General features: G+C 35.7%; 1 protein-coding gene and 1 long non-coding RNA gene across 2 annotated transcripts in view; both read right to left on the bottom strand.

Annotated features, from left to right (window-relative positions):
• Positions 1-17,519, bottom strand: part of LOC147833615 (uncharacterized) — a 103,483-nt gene that overhangs the window by 46,070 nt on the left and 39,894 nt on the right. The window lies entirely within an intron of this gene.
• LOC147840538 (uncharacterized) lies at positions 4,727-6,155 on the bottom strand. The gene is made up of 4 exons (XR_015509116.1): positions 6,103-6,155; positions 5,275-5,391; positions 5,141-5,182; positions 4,727-4,821 (listed from the first exon to the last, which is right to left on the bottom strand). It is a non-coding gene; the product is annotated as an uncharacterized LOC147840538 (long non-coding RNA).

Below are 17,519 nucleotides of genomic sequence, written 5' to 3'. Positions count from 1 at the left end.
TGTTGCTGGTGGAGCAAAAGACATTAAAGTGGCTCAATGATATTTAGGTCTGGTGACTGTGCAAGCCCTGGGAGATATTTAACTTCACTTTCGTGTTCATCATACCACTCGGTCACCAGTCTTGCTGTGTGTATTGGAGCATTATCATCCTGATACATGGCATCAACTTCAGGATACAATGTTTGAACTTTTGGGTGGACATTGTCCTCTAAAACAGGGATTCTAGTGGGCTCTGGCGATACTGCACGTGGGCTGAGAGATCCCTTAAAATTTACTCTTAATTTTAAGGGTGTCACGAGATCTCGCGAGATTAAATCGCAACGAAATTTCTCATCGAGGTAAAAAGTTGTCTTGTAAGTTGAGATGCTAGCATGATGGAGCATGATGAGGGTGAAATTAGCATTGAAGATTGGAAGCAGGATTGAATTTGAACCGCAAATCAAGTGCTTTGCCTACACCTGGTAAGGCTGGCCTCTGTGATGCACATGTCACTCGGTTGGGCGGGTGGGTGTGATGTAACCGATTTTTTTCTCAGTAAACGCCGCATTCAAACTATTATCATTGTGTAGGACGTCTAGCCGCATTTTGCGACAGGATAGTCCACACAGCTGTTTGACACTATATTCCCGGCACCTACACACATATTTAAGCACCCGCACACATACTGAACTGCTGGAGACTCAGCACACCCGCCTTCATAATTACCAAACACGTTTATATGTTTCTTTTCATGGTTCAAGTGGCACAATTCTACACAAGGACTAAAAAACGCTTTTATATTGTAATGTACAGCAAGTATTTTTCGTATGTTCAGAAGAGAGAAAGAGAGCGCAACATCCACCACGTAACCAATATAAAATAATACTGTTGCATATATCACGTGCACAAATCAAGCCATGGACATTACATTACGATGCCTACTGGTTTAAAAGGGCCTAGATAAAAAGAATATGGCCAAATGAGAGTGTTTCTGTCATAAACTATAGGAAAACAACTTGTAAAAAATAAAATAAAAAAATAAAACCATGCGAACAGAATAAACACAGGAATAGAGAAAAGAGCGCTCTTTTATTATCAGCTGTTAGTCAGGGCCTGTTCTTTTTCTTTCCTGGCCATTGCACCTTTTGCCATGTGTTGTGTAAATGCAGACAATCGGATAAGATTCACTTTTAAAATATGATAAATGTGAGCAGGTCATCAAAAAAAAAAAAAACTACATACTGTCACAAAATCCGAATTGACTAGGGATGTAACGGTATTGTAAATACCGTCATACCGCAATATTAATTTTTTTCGATATTACCGAAGTCGCATGACTCGGTAAAACTATAGGTCTTCTGAGAAAATTTGCTTAGGCGAATGAAGCGAACGGGAGGTAGCGAAAACTACAATACCCATCAGCCCATGCTTGACCATCATCCCTTGCGGTCTGTTGTCGCTACAGATCCAGTAATGCGGAAATGGAGTGTGCTGCTAGAAGCGGGGATGAAAAGAGCTGGAAAACTCTAAGGCCCCGTTTACACTAATGCGTTTTAGTTTGAAAACGCATAAGTTTTGCTACGGTTACGCCAACCGTCCACACTACGCCGGAGTTCTCGAGCGCCAAAAACGGAGCGTTTCGAAATGTGTGGATAATGTCTCAGTGTGGATAATGGAAAACGGAGACATCTGAAAACGGAGGCGGGGCTGCAGACGTTCGCCTCTCTGATTGGGGCTTTTCCTGAATATTAAGTAGCCTAACACGCACAGTTCAGTCCTGCATCCTCTCCTTGTAAGTTCAGACTTCGCAAGTTTGATCAAGGCTGAAGTCTCTTCTCAGTTTGATATGGAAAAGCAGACTATACCGAGGACACGGGTAAATCTTCAAAGGGAACAGTGTACTTTATAACTTCATTCACATCACCCTGGCTTCGTTGTTTCACTTTATCAACAATAAAATGTAAACATGATTTAAGGAACTGCCTATTTTCATTTTAATATTAGCAACTTAGACAGCAGAAATGTTGAGGCGTCGTGCTGCATAAGATGAGCGTCATCTTCACTGTGTGGATATTTATAACAAAACAGAGCCGATAACAACTGCCTCCTTTCAATTTCAGTGAAAATACGAAACACAGCCTCTCTTTTGCTGAGTATCAGTTTTAATAATCGATAATGGCCATTTTAAAAGTATAACATACAATAAGTTTATACATTATAGGAAATAAAGGCAAGCGATCAGTCAATATACAGAATGTACGTGGTTACATTAACCATTAACTTATCTTTGCGCTCAGCCAAAACACGTTACCTGAGAACAAGTAATAGATTCCAATGACCAAAGTCAGGGAATATGTCGTTAGATAAAAACAACAAGATAAATGAAATATCCCATTTAATAAATATAGTGAGATTAGATCCAGCGGGAGATGCTTGATGAGAAGTCCGACTAGCAGAGCTCTCATCTGGGTAGATGGGCTGAGTGTGATTAAATGTTGAATGTGATGAGTTTTCAACAATACTAAATTGAAACTTTATTTTTTACATGGTTTAATATTTTTTTTGTTATTAAAATTGAAGTTCCTGTTTCAAAGCTTACAGATAGATGGCTAATTTGTATGTCATTGACACTTTTGGCACTTTTTTGGAGTATTTTCATAAGTTTTGTTTTTTCCTGTAAATGATTCAATAAATACCGTACCGTGACATTCATACCGAGGTATTACCGTACCGTGAAATTCTGATACCGTTACATCCCTAGAATTGACCATCAAGATCTGCAATGTAAATACTCTGAAATTCTATTCACTTAAATTGTTTTGCATTATGTGATTTAAAAATATCTAAATCTATTTTCCATTCATGTATTAGCAAAATATTTGAAGACTATTCCATTCATATCTTTCATCATTAAGGATTTCTTTTAAATTGTGTAAAAATCTCATCTCATTCTCATGAACCCAATCTCGTGTCTGGTCTCGTCTCGTGAGGTAGGCGTCTCGTCACACTCCTACCTAATATTATACTATGATTGTTGGATTTCATTTATAACCCTGCTCTAAAAGGTTTCCGTAGTCCTTGGTAGTGATGCACCCATCTAGCACAAGTATTGGCTTTTCCAGATGTGGGAAAGACAGTGAAGGGGGACTCAGAGAATAATAATTACACTGTTAGACATTTCAAAGGGTTTTTACAGTAACTTACTGGCAACACTGTTGCCAGTAAGTTACTGTATTTTAGATTTACAGTATACAACTGTAAATCCGTTTACAGCATGTTACCGTAGTGTCTGAAAATGGTTAACTACTGTAAAAACCTAAGTTAACAGTTAGCTACTGTAAACCTTTTAATTTTGTCCTAAATATTTTATAATATAATTTTATTAATATTATTTTAATACTATAGACCTAAAAAAGACACAATTACAAAATATTAACAAAATAAACACTCTTTATTTAAAACATTGGAGATGCTTAAAACAAGCTTAAAAATGTGTAAAAACATTACATTTCAATCATTCAAAATATTTTAAGAAAAAAAACATTGAAAATGACAAAGCACATTAACATACATGTACAAAACTAATTTAAGTGTCTGACCTGCATGTTGTTGAGAAAAAAAACCCCAATTGTACTAAGTACTACTGACATTAAACCAGACACAATTACAAAATATTCCATTCTTTAAAACATTAATAATGCTTAAAGCATTTAAGGAAAATGTGTAAAAATTACATTAAGCAATAAAATCAACAAATTAAAAATAAATAAATCACAAAAAGCACTAGAACATACATGTACAATAAAAATTTAAACTTCTGAATTGCATATTGTTGGAAAAATAAATATTTGTAACTATAAGCCCACTCAGAAACAACCCAACTTTAAAATATTACAAATTCTGGTGTCAAATGCTCAACAAGGTCTGAATTCACATGTTCAAATGCAATTCATCTTTATTTCTATTGCACTTTTACAATGTAGATCAATGATGTCAAAGCAGCTTAACATAGAAGTTCTTGTAAATTGAAGCTGCTTCAGTCCAGTTTTCAGAATTGAAGCAGTAAATGTCACTGCTGAAAGTCCAAACACTGAAGAGCAAATCCACCGATCCACCAATCGTAGCCAAGCGATCCAGTGGCGACAGTGGCATGGAAGAAACTTCACCAACTGACGAAAGTGTAGAATAAAAGCCCTTGAGTGAAACCAGGCTCAGTTGGGCAAGACCAGTTCTCCTCTAGCCAAACTTGTGCAAGGCCACAGTCTAGGCACCGGAGGCTTGAAAGTTCACCAGCGGGTGGTCAGGCTGGCCCATTGGATCAATGCGGAAACTCACGTGTGTCTTTCAGGAATCACTCCTCCATGACCACCACAGCATCTGGTCAGGATTTGGCCCAGTCCAGGATTATGAAGAACTCTGGATAAGGACTCTGGATTACTGGTTAATTATTTTGAAGCATGGCAGCTGGGTTGGGCTAGTTTTCAGCTGGTACTGAGCAACTGGCTCCTGCTCATAACCTGCTCACTACCATGTTTAAAAGATAACTAACCAGAATGTCCTGTTTATTTTTTCCCCTAACAAGGTTTTACAAAAACATTGTAGCATTTGTGATGGGTTGATTTACTGCAGGACAGATTAGACTATTTGTTTTATGTATTCCTAATAAACTAAAACTGACTGAATACTGATACAATTATTGAGAGTGTCTCACCTAATCCAAGTTCTCAGTTAGCTGGTGAAAGAAGGATAACTCTCTGTTGTTCATGGTTGTCATTCTCTTCACTACTTCTCCTGCCTTCTTCTGGCTCACTCTGGTTGTTGCTGTGCATTTTGTTTCATCCTCTGGAATTATTTATACAAAAAATTGTATTATTTTATTTATTACAAAATATTTAGGCAACATGAAATGGGGAAAAAGACATTTAATACATAGACAAATGCATGTATCCCAATACTAATTATTGTATTTTGAAATGTCTGACCCATGACAGACCTCAATCTGCTCAAAAATATTATAAACAAAGATGAAAAAAACCCTACTAAATGGTTTAATAAAAAAGGGAAAAAGATTTTTTATTTAGCTAGCAACTAAACATGTGACACATTTTATATTAAAAGTAACGTTACTATATTGAGAAACAAATAGATGTACAGTACTTACTGTTGTATGAGGTCCAGTTTGCACAGGCAGGCTCCCAGTATTCTATATTGAGACCATAAAAAAGCCAAAAATACAGATAAGAATACCTTGCTACAATCCACAACCTCCACACAACTTTTTTTTTATTTGTTTACCTTGGTTGCTTACTGGTCTTGCTTATTTTTTAAGCATAAGGCTGTGCTGATCAAGATGTTCCTCAGAAATGCTGTTTGTTTCTTCAGACAAAAACTGCTGCTGTGCCAGTGCCATATCTAAACAGAAAAAAATATAATGGTAACAATTATGTTAAACCAAATGTCAAGAGTTGTGATAAAAAAATAATTAGCAAACAATAAATAGCAAAAAGGTGGTTATTAGCATAATGCATAGAGGTAAAGTTGGTTTTATATTAGCAGATTCAGACTTCCCCCTTAATATTTTAATTTCATAAAAGTATTATTTGCAAACTCTAAATAGCGAAATCATTTTAGCAGCTAACGACTATCAAAGTACAACATGCTCACGGTCAAATAAACAGTGTTAATGTTGATTTCAAGTCATACTGGCATGCTAATTCTGATCGAATATTTAAAGTAACATGGTAAACAGTATAGAGTCTTCTAAATGAACGAATGTGCGAATATAAAACCAACTTTACCTCTATGCATATTGTATAGATTTACGTTAACGTTCTTATAGGTTACGTCGCAATGTTATTTTCTCAAGCTAACGTTATAAGTTACTCTAAACCAGAGAAAAATAAGTTCACAACATCAAATACATATAGTATAAATCAATATAAGTTAAACGTTGCACGTTAAAATGAGTTTGAGTCCAATTCAGTATAAACTTAGCTCAGTTTAGCTAACAGTTAACATTACCATTTTAAGATCGCTTCAGCCAATGTTGCCGAGCAAACAAATGCTAATAGAGGTGCTCAAATCAATGTCGAGTGTTGTCAGCACAGACAGACGCGCTTTTACCTGGATTATTTGATGGTCTTTCATTCATATTCTTCTGGGGGAAAATACTCTCTGCCGGACCGTTGTCTCGTGCTAAGTGTCCTCCAAAACTGTCTGCATACCTCTGGTTCCCTCCTAAACCAAAACCCGCTGCAACACCGGTTCCTATGTAAATAAATATAAAGATATGACGAGAACAATGGCTAATAGTCATAAACAGTCTTATTTAAAGTAATAGCAGTGTTAATGTAATGAATTAAATAAAGGTAACATCTTAATAGATGATATATTTCTCAAATGGGCGAAATAACGCCAAGCCAGAGAAAATAATAATAGCCAACTTTATACTTTACTTTGTTCTATTCTCGTCCACAAAACATTCTGTAAAATGAAACAATGCCTCAGCTTACCAGAGTAAAGTTTGTTAAATCCAGTATGTTCTTCAGGCACACTAATAAATTGTCCTCCAGAATTGCTCCAGGGTCCTCAGGCAAAATGTGGTGCAGAGTAGTCGAATCGCCGCAAGGTGGCGTTGAAGCAGTTGTGGAAAATACAGTATAATACACGAATTTTTACAAATACAGTACATCGCTGTATATGTTGTTCGACGTCACACTAAATTCCCATAATGCAACGGTAAATACAGTTATTTACCGTAAAAGGAATTTGCAGTATTACACTGGGTGAAATACAGTAAATAACTGTGTAATTTACAGAAATGTCTAACAGTGTATATAATATATAATAATATAATTATAATTATAAATATAATTATATAATAATTTTACATTGTCCACAGCTCAAGATTTTCACTGCTGGCACTTGAAATTGATGTTTTGCATTGGCATGAGAGACCTAAAATTTGGCTACAGCATCCCAGCCATGTATATTGACCCTGTGCATCTCCTATCTAACAAATGTGGTGGAAACAGGAGAGTTGAGCTGCACGTGTAGCTTCCGCTAGGACAAAGGGGGGCATCTCCCAGCAAAAAGTTCCTGTATAAATGTGTTTTATTAAATAATGTGTCTTTTAGAGCAATAATTATAATAATAACAACAACAAAAATAAATGGTAATAACATAATGAGAAATACATGTTTCCAGAAGTTTAAAAAGAGGGATGTTTCTTATACTGTAAGTCATGTACAGTATCCATTTTAATGGTCATAGTGAAGTTTTTTTTTCCAAGGTCAGACATACTGCCATTTCCTTCTACTTAAAATTTTATCTTAACCTGTCATACAAGGTCGTGTTTTACTGAAGTCATTTCTTGCAGCTTACTCTTTCTTACAGTAATGTGTATATCAGAACACTCAAAAAAAAAAAAAAAAAGTACACCACATTTCTTAACACTCCTAGAGCACGGGTGTCAAACTCTGTTCCTAGCGGGTCGCTGCCTTGCACAAGTTATCTATCTATCTATCTATCTCGAAAAAGGGTCCGTTAAAGACAAGCTAACAGTTAATAACAAATATCGCTAATTGTGTGCTATTGTGCAACAAAGCACAGGTTAGCAACATACCAGTTAATGCTAGAGAGGAGTTAAACATAGTTGTGCAATTAATGCTAACATGTCGTAACCAAATGCTACCAAAATGCTAGTTAGTCCAGATGTGGCCTGATTTATATTAGATATGTGGCAAGATAATATATGCTGGGTAGTGCTAGAATGTAAACATATGATAGTAACAAAACAGGTTACGTATGTGCTAATACAAGGTGTTAAAACAGGTTAATTCATGCGGTCAATGTGCTAACCATTCTAGCATTAGAGCAAGTTAAAACATGCTTACAACATTCTAATATACATTATGACTGCGTGACATCTGGGATGCTAGAAATGCATTTACAACACCATGCTTCATGCTAGTAGGATATTAAACATGCAAATAGATGCTGAAAACATCCAAGTGACGTGATAATTCATGTTAGCAACATCGTAAATATGGCCATAAGATAAAACATGTTTGACAATTCATGCTAGTGTTAAAATGTAATATGTAACAATGCTAAAACATTTGAAACTAGAAGAATTTAACTATTTATTATAGGAACATAAAGGTTACGTTTTTAAAAATTATATATATTTTTTTCTTTAAATAGGTAACAATTGTAAAAAGTATGTGCTTTAAAATCCCAAAGGCAAGCTGCCGTTAAGTTGCTATATTAAAGATGTCTTTTTTTTTTTTTTCTTGGAGTTTGCAACAGTTCATTTGACCTTGTCAATAAAACACTCGAGTTTGATAGTCAGACCTGCAATTCCTATCTCTCTTAATTTCGTTCTCAAGCTAAATTGGCTCCTTTTTTCACGTGTGACCAGCCCAGCAAGAGCACTGGCATTCATTACAGACTCAGCTGCGCTCTGAATAACAAACTAATATTGTCGAATTCACACAGGCAATCAGAAGTGATAGACATGCGGTAACTGAGGGGCAAGTCTCATGTCAGAGAACTCAAGCGTGAGTCACAGGATCCATTGTTTGCTTCGTTATTATTCTACATGACTGACGACTTCATTCTGCACGGCCTATGATTATCAGCAATTACTTATTGCGTGTTTTAATAAGATCAATCTCGATTTACGTCTGCTGACCTGAATGGATCAAAAAACTGTATTGACTGACGTGTCCAATGCATTTTGTTTTTCCCTCTTTTCTTTTTCTACCCGGGGAAAACTACATTAAATAAAATGGAAAATTACAAATCTGAGAAAATGAAAGGTGTCATTTTTAGCAACGTAATGTGACAGATTATGCATTAAAACACTACATTTACTCTAATGGTTAATATTTGAGATGAATAAAGATTATTAGTGGAGGACATATTGTGGTATTAATGGCATGGTTTCCTTTGTCATTATGTTACGTTTACACGACAACAATGTAGCAAAGTTCAACAATAATGTCATCAAAATTGTTCAAAAATGCAGTATTTTGTATGACAGGCCAGTATTTGGTGCTGTAACCTTTTAGTAAACAGTATTGTTAAGGAAGTGACGACTATTTAGGAGTGCTGGTGTGTACGTGGAATTTCCCATGTGTGTAAGATGCATCTCCACTTTTGGTTGTAATGTCCAACAAATGCTAATTTTGTTGATGACACATTTGCAAACAGTTAGTACACCTTAGTAACATCACATACTCCGCCATAGTTGTAAGTTTTGTTTGCGCTTAACCTCAATCTATAGCTACTTAAAGATGTACCCTGCACATGCATGCAGTGTTGCTTAAAAACATGCTCAACGTTACTTACTCCTCACAAAAAGTAACTGAGATAGCAACTGATTCACACCATTATAAAAGTGACTAATTGATAATTGCATTATAAAAGTGACTAATAATATGTTATTATTTAAAACACTCTATACTACTCAATACTATATTAAAGGTTGCTGTGGGACAATGTGAGACACCTATCAAATTGTATATGTTATGGTAAATATTATGATTTATGATATTAACGAAATTTAATAGATGTTTAGATATTTAATATTTGGCTTTCATTATTTACCCAAACTGGCCAAACAATGTGTAAAAAAGTATGCTTCTTCAGAAATGTAACTATAAAAATATTACAGTAGCATTGCCATTGTTATTTTAGAGCAGGTCTATTCAATTAGTTTGTCATAAGGGCCAGTTCATGAAAAGCATCACAAATGAGGGGCCAGAGAGATATGACTTGCAATATGAGTGATAACACAACAGCATATAAGAGCCCATACTTTGTATTTTTGCTCCTTAAGACACTCACATTGTGTTTTTCTACATTAAAATTTGAATATATTGTATTTTGAAACTGCATAACATCACTGCATTGTACAATGTGGCTTTTTGTACAAACATTCAAATGTTGTATTTCAAAGCCCAACAAAAGTAGGCTTCTTCTACATTCAGACACATATGTTATGTTTTAAACTGCATAATAAGCATGCAACAATTATAGATTTTGGTTGTGCGATTACAGTGTGAAGAATAATTATGTTTTTCCGATTATCATGTCATGTCAATTTAAGCTACAGATTAGCTAAGTATTTAAATGAAAATTGTTATCATCTGTGTTCATAAATGCATAATCATTTTAATAATAATTTGTCTAATAGATCTTTTGTTTAAATTGCACTGAAAGCCACGCACAACTCTCTTTTCTACTGAGTGCGCCCGGAAAGCCGTGAGCGCATTGCTCTGCTTGTGCACATATATTGGCATATATTCTTACATTGGAAATAACAAACTTGCAAGCTGAAAATATGTGATATTGGAACAGCCCCCCGATATAGTTAATCCAGTGTGCGTGCACATTAGCCCCGGAATAAGCTCGGAACTTTAAACCTGCATACAGTTGGCATTACTTTGTTTAATTGCAGCAGTTTTGTTCCTTGTAGCAGAAATGTGGTGTGGAAAAGACTTTACAATTAATTAACCATGACAAATTAAAGCGCAGTTAATAGTAAAATTTGGTTAATCATTGCATCCCTAATAATGATATTAGGGATGCATTGTGCATTGTACAAAAGGTCTTTTCAACAAACACATCCAAATGTTTTCGGCTGCATGAGCCACTCGCTTAATGTCAGGTGACTCACGCTTGGCGCAGCCTTCCACAGCAGCTCTTGCTGTATTGAACAGACGAATGTTACCTCATAACTATAGTGGCCATTTTTTGACTTAACTAAATTTATTTTTGATGTATTGGTCACACTAATTGAAAAAAAAAATTGCCTAGGGAGCCGGGTTCAGCCCGCAGGCTGCCAATTAAATAGCCCTGTTTTAGAGTATTATTTAGTGTATCCTTATTATATTTATTTATTTATTTATTTTATTTTTTTTGCAAAAAATAACATTAACATTTCAGAATCTTTAACAATAGCATATTTCTACGATTAAAACAGAATTTAATGATAACATTTACATTTACATTCACATTTAGTCATTTAGCAGACGCTTTTATCCAAAGCGACTTACAAATGAGGACAAGGAAGCAATTTACACAACTAAGAGCAACAATGAATAAGTACTAAAGGCAAGTTTCAGGTCTGTAAAGTCTAAGAAGGGAAGTGTTAGTATTTTTTTTTTTTTTTTTTTTTTTTTTTTTGTACAGTTAGTGTGATATTCAAAGAGGCAATTGCAGATTAGGAAGTGAAGTGGAGACTAAATAGTTGAGTTTTTAGTCGTTTCTTGAAAATAGCGAGTGACTCTGCTGTTCTGATGCAGTTAGGGAGTTCATTCCACCAACTGGGCAGATTGAGCGTGAGCGTTCGCGAAAGTGATTTTTTCCCTCTTTGGGATGGAACCACGAGGCGACGTTCATTCACAGAACGCAAGTTTCTGGAGGGCACATAGATCTGCAGAAGTGAGTGCAGATAAGAAGGTGCTAGGCCAGAAGTCACTTTGTAGGCAAACATCAGAGTTTTGAATTTGATGCGAGCAGCAACTGGCAGCCAGTGCAAACGGACTAGCAGCGGAGTGACATGTGCTCGTTTAGGTTCATTAACATAAGATAACATAAGATACTGTACATTACAGACGATTTCTTTCAACAAACCTTCCAATGTTCATTCATATTTTATCCTTTGTAAAGCTGTAGTAAATTGCTTTTGCTTCCACCATGATCAGTCCTTAAGATGTTATCACACTGCCCTTTTACACTATAGACTTCCAGACTGTTAACGCAAGCCTGTGCGACATGTTTTGCTGTTAGCTTCATTGCAAAGTTCAAGCTTGGTGAAATATAACCTGCAAAATCATATCACGTGATTGCGTGAGACCAATCAAAGATCAAAACATGACCTCTCTGTACAAAAATTTCAAATATGGACCAATCGCCCACTTTTCCAAATATCTTGTTTAATCCTGTCCCTTTTCTCAGCGCCGTACAACAGAGTTTTGTTGGCTCAAATTCTAGTGTAAACACAGCATTACTCCCTCTCACTGATCCCGCCTTTACTCACGGCAAGCTGCTGAAATATAGAAATGTGATTGTAAAGTATTTCGTCAAAATATATTGACATTATTGACTTGTTTTGCTGACTATTTCCATGTGTCAGAATGATATATTAAACTATTAGCTTAATGCAGTGGCTCAGGTTACCCGTTTGAAAGTGTTGCCTGCCAATCATTGTCAGTTCTATGGTTGTCCCACCCCTATACACACACTAATTATCAACAGTTAAGCGCTCTACTCACACACATCAGACCAGGTTGACAGAGACAGAGTCAGTTAAAAATTCCTTCAATGACCCCAATTGCAATTTAAATATAAATTACATAATGCTGCATTTTATTGTGTGTAATTGTAACGAGGGAATTATTCGTTACTGAATAAAATTATTCAGTTAGTAAAGTTGTTTATTTTTAATGCGTTCCCATCACTGCATACATGACATTGTTGATTTAATAAACTGTCATGTTCTGGTGCTTATACTGACACAACAAAAGCAGCATTTTCTAAACCTTTCACTTTGTAATTCGTTTTCAGATTTATGTCTTTTCTGTCAAAAAAAAATCTACTGTAATGTAAACAAACAGGCAAAACATAAAAAAAGTTGTTCATTTTCAGCTGAAAACTCTTACTCTTTTATCGTCAAAATGAGGGACTCCAATGGATAATACTTTCTAAACTGAAAGCAGCTGAGTTTTTAGTTTGTTTTTTAGAATCTGCTGTAGTGTTCATAATAGATATTTTCAATAAAAAAAAAAAAAAATTTTAAAAAGTACACAGCTTTAGTATACTTTGACATATTCTATTAAAAGTTGAAGGAGTAGCTGCAGATTTGCATTCGGAATGGAAGTTTCCAAACGATCTCATCATGATTACACGAAAGCTTGAGGAGATATTATCAACCAATCAATCTGTTCGTATAAAACACAACTACTGTCAAACCATTTCTGTAGGTCCTTTAATCTTTCGATCCCCTCGGGTGCAGAACGCTTTAAAGAGAAAAACTCCCAGCTCTACAGTAACAGAGCAAAACTCAGCAAACAGAGCAGATCATCTAAATAACAATGAAAAACACAACAGATGTTAGCCTTTATAATCAAGATGACACCTGCTCCAAAATAACAAACAGATCAGAGAGGGAAATAAGATAACAGTAACTAACCTAATCAAATTAACAAGCGGAAAATGGAGGAATATTATCCAATCTGCTCAAACTAAAAACTGAGCAAACAACACAAAAAGGGCACATTACTCTTAGAAACACCTGCCAGAAAATACAGAAAAGCAGCAGATCAATTTCATAATAATGTTAAACATTAAATATTTATTATAATAATGTAAATTACAGAAGTGGTCTAGGATATGGTTTGTGCGAACTCTAATTCGGTTCTCTTTTGATTTGAATGCAATCGTACAAAGTAACGGAAGTGAACCACCAACTGTACAACAAACTTTAGTTTTCATAAAGTACATTTGTATGTGTGTGTGTGTGTGTGTGCGTGTGTGTGTGTGTGTGTGTGTGTGTTTGTGTGTGTGTGTGTATCACCTAACGTTACCTTGGTGTCAAGCGGGACAAGCCCAGGGCAAACAGTGATGATGTCTGCTTGTCTCCACCAAAAACGATTTCTGCAGACATCGTGTGATGTTCTAAATGTTTTAAATGTTTTTTGCATCAAGTTGCTCTCTGTTTTTTGGTTTTGGTAACAAGAGCAAAAGATTTAGCAGAATGACAGTGATATTCATACATCTCCAATTTGGCGATTAGTTTTCATGCCTTCACCTAGCAACAGCTGTACACAAAACAGATGTCTACAGAAATAGTTTTTGAAGAAGACGAACAGACATTATTGCTGTGCTTGCTCTGGGTCAGTCAGCGGGACATTGCCAAGGAAATGTTAGTTTGTACAGTTGGCGTTTGTTGTACAGTTGGTGGTTTACTTCCGTAATTTGGTACGTTTGCATTCATATCAGAAGTGAAACGGATTTGTGCGAACCTTACCCAAGACCACCTCTTTCAAGCTTGAAGATTGAAGTATAGTTCATGGGTGTGAGTTCAGAAGACAGTAACAGCGTTTCCTCTGTAGTGTCCAAAGTGAGTGTGCCAGGGTGAGCCAGGGCCAGGGTCACGTTTCCACAGTCACATGAGTTTTTTTCTGAGTCAAGTTGGGAGGTGGCAAGATGCCCATTTCACTTATGTTAGTTTCCAATCAAGCATGCTTACCAAAAAAAAAAAAAAAAACAGAACAGACAGTACTGTACAGTACCACTCTTTTGCACCTTGCAGCCAAAATAAGCTTTCCACTCAAAAGTCGCCAAACTCAAAACTCCTCATCTAGGAATCGCTGTCTGGCCATCCACCGATAGACCATCAACAGTAATAAAAAAAAGACAAAAAAAATATAAAAATTGCTTCAATTGTGGAAAAGTGGAAATGTGGCTATTGTTTACACTAGCTAAACGTACTGAACTCTGATGTAAAACAAAGCCGAGTGCAGACCAAAAGTGCTAATGTGAAAGCACCCCATTACAAAATCAGACTGCTAAATAAATACACTTTCCACTGATATATGGTTTGTTAGGATAGAACACTATTTTTCAGAGATAAAACTATTTGATAATCTGTAACATGAGAGATCAATCAATACATCAATCAAAAAAAAAAAAAAAAAAACAAATACAGAGAAAATTACAAAATGTCTTCATTGCAGATGTTGTTTACTTTAATACTTAAAAGATTTTTAAGATGATAGTTATATAATAATAATAATAATAATAATAATAATAATAATAATAATAAAATATAATTTTGACTATATTTTTGGCTATTCCCAAAATATGCATGTGCTACAAGACACGGGGATTTTGATTTGTACAAATGTATTTATAACCACAATTAGTCATGTGTGTAGTAGATGTGAAAAAGTAAATAGAAAAAAATAAAAAGAAATGATAAAAATTAGTAAACAAATATTAAAAAGTGAATTAGCAAGAAAATTAAATATTTGACAAGCATAGATACAAAAACTTTAAAGTTTTAGAAGGAAACATCAGAAAGGAGTTGTTTTCCCCCCCTCAGGCTCCTGTGTGTAGGTTGAACAATTTCACTTTTATGGCAAAGATCTATATGTTCTTTCATTCTCTATAAAGTAAAATAATGTAACAAACAAACAAAGGAGGCTGAGAAAAATGCTCATTTTAGAATAAAATTTCAGGTGAAACTTTTGGTTTTTGCATTTGAACTCCTATAATGCATATATAATTATTGTTATTTAATGTAACTTTATATTACACCTTAGAGATGTTTTTGGTCAATGTTTTTGTGACTCTTTAAAAATCATAGGTGGCTTCAACCCAAATGTGTTTAAAATGTGGAAAAACCCAAACAATGGGTTAATAATTTTTTATTTGGGTTGGGCTCGTTCACATTCTACCCAGATCTGGTTTGAAGTAACTTAGGATTTTTTAAAGTCTAAGAGTCAAAAAGACCTTGGCCAAAATCCATTCTGAGGCGTAATATAGAATTTTTTATTTATTTTTTTTTTATAAAGAGTGAGCATTAAGTTGTCTTCTTAGCATGCGTTTTACATTTGAAGAGTTCAGATGCAAAAACCCCTAAGTGCCTTCTGAAATGCACTTCCAAATTGAGCATTTTTTCAGCCTCCAATTCCTATCTTCAGTTATTTCACTTAAAAGGCCATGAAATAATCTACACTTTGCCATAAAAGTGAAATTACTAAATCCACACACTGGCGCCTGAGAGAAAAAAAAAATGCTAATTTGAGAAGAGATATTCACATGGCACTTAAAGGTTTTTGCATTTGAACTCTCCACTTGCCCTTCATTTGCCATTTGATCTTCATTGGATTTTTTTTGCATTATACTGGCGTTCTGTGTCAATGAAGTTTCGCCTTTGAAGTGGCCAACAGTGCACAAAACCATTCAATCTTCCATAATTGTTGGCCCTATTTGATTTGGCTATGCCGTTTACCACCATATCAAACTTGTGGGCAGAGGCTGGAGAAACATTCTGATGAAATCCTTGAAAAGCGTCGTTGCCACAAGCTGCTAATAAAAGCAATAAATCATGGTTACTGGTAGATATTAAAGTGGCTTTAAGGTGGCAGAGAGATCATCCTGCAGGAGAAGTGAGGCTATCAAAATTGGAAGAATTTCTATGGTTCAGATGTGTTTGTTTGTTTTTGTTTTTTGTGGCACATTTGATCATCAAAGGGAATGAAAATGAAAAACCAAAATGCTATGTTAATAAAACTGAAATATAAATTGAAACTGATTGAAATGGATTACAATTAAAACGTGTAAATGCAGGTGAATGAACTTTAGAATTGTAATATAAAGTAAAAAGTATAAGCAAATTATAAATTGAAAGGATTATTAAATTATTGTTTTAGATTATTAAAGGATTAAAGAAGTCTATGAGGTAAAATAAAATAATTTAACTTTTTTTTGGACTAAAACTGCCTTAATCCTATGTGGCATAGATTCAACAAGGTACTGAAAACATTTCTCTGAGATTTTAATCCATATTGACTTGATAGCATCATGCAGTTGCTGTAGATTTGTCGGCTGCACGTTCAGGATGAGAATCTCCCATTCCACCACATCCCAAATATGCTCTATTGGATTGAGCTCTGGTGACTGGAGGCCATTTGAGTACAGTGAACTCATTGTCTTGTTCAAGAAACCAATCTGAGATGATTCACGCTTTATGACATAGCGCATTATCCTGCTGGAAGTAGCCATCAGAAGATGGGTGAACTTTGGTCATAAAGGGATGGACATGGTCAGCAACAATACTAAGGTAGACTGTGGCGTTGACACAATGCTCAATTGGTACTAATGGACCAAAAGAGTGCCAAAAAATATCCCCCACACCATTACACCACCGCCACCAGCCTGAACCATTGATACAAGGCAAAATGGATCCACCCATTCATGTTGCTGAAGCCAAACTTTGACCCCACCATCCAAATGCCGCAACCGAAATCAAGACTCAGACCAATTTTTTCAATCTTCTATTGTCTAATTTTGGTGAGCCTGTGTGAATTTTAGCCTCAGTTTCCTGTTGTTATCTGACAGGAGTGGCACCCGGTTTGGTCTTCTGCTGCTGTAGCCCATCCACCTCAAGGTTTGCTGTGTTTTGCATTCAGATATGCTCCTCTGCATACCTTGGTTGTAATAATGGGTTATTTGAGCTACTGTTGCCTTTCTATCTGGACGAACCAGTCTGGTCACTTTCTTCTGACCTCCTGGTGCTCACAGCAGAGCCACTTGGGCAGAACTGAGCTCCAGCAAGGGGGAGCTTGAGCTGCACCTCCTCCTCCTTAGCACTTCTTTTTCGAGTGATGTCACTAGGGGTTGGGTTGTGGGTGGGGTGTTTGTACGCATTAAAACAGCTTGTAGGAGGAGCTCCCCCTCGCAGAAACTCAAGTGGCTCTGCAACAAACAGTGTCTCCACAGAACTGCCGCTCACTGGATATTTT

This window comes from Danio rerio, chromosome 15 (assembly GCF_052040795.2).
Source record: "Danio rerio strain M-AB ecotype USA chromosome 15, GRCz13ab, whole genome shotgun sequence".
NCBI classification, from domain to species: Eukaryota; Metazoa; Chordata; class Actinopteri; order Cypriniformes; family Danionidae; genus Danio; species Danio rerio.
This window is presented reverse-complemented; position numbering and strand designations above follow the sequence as displayed.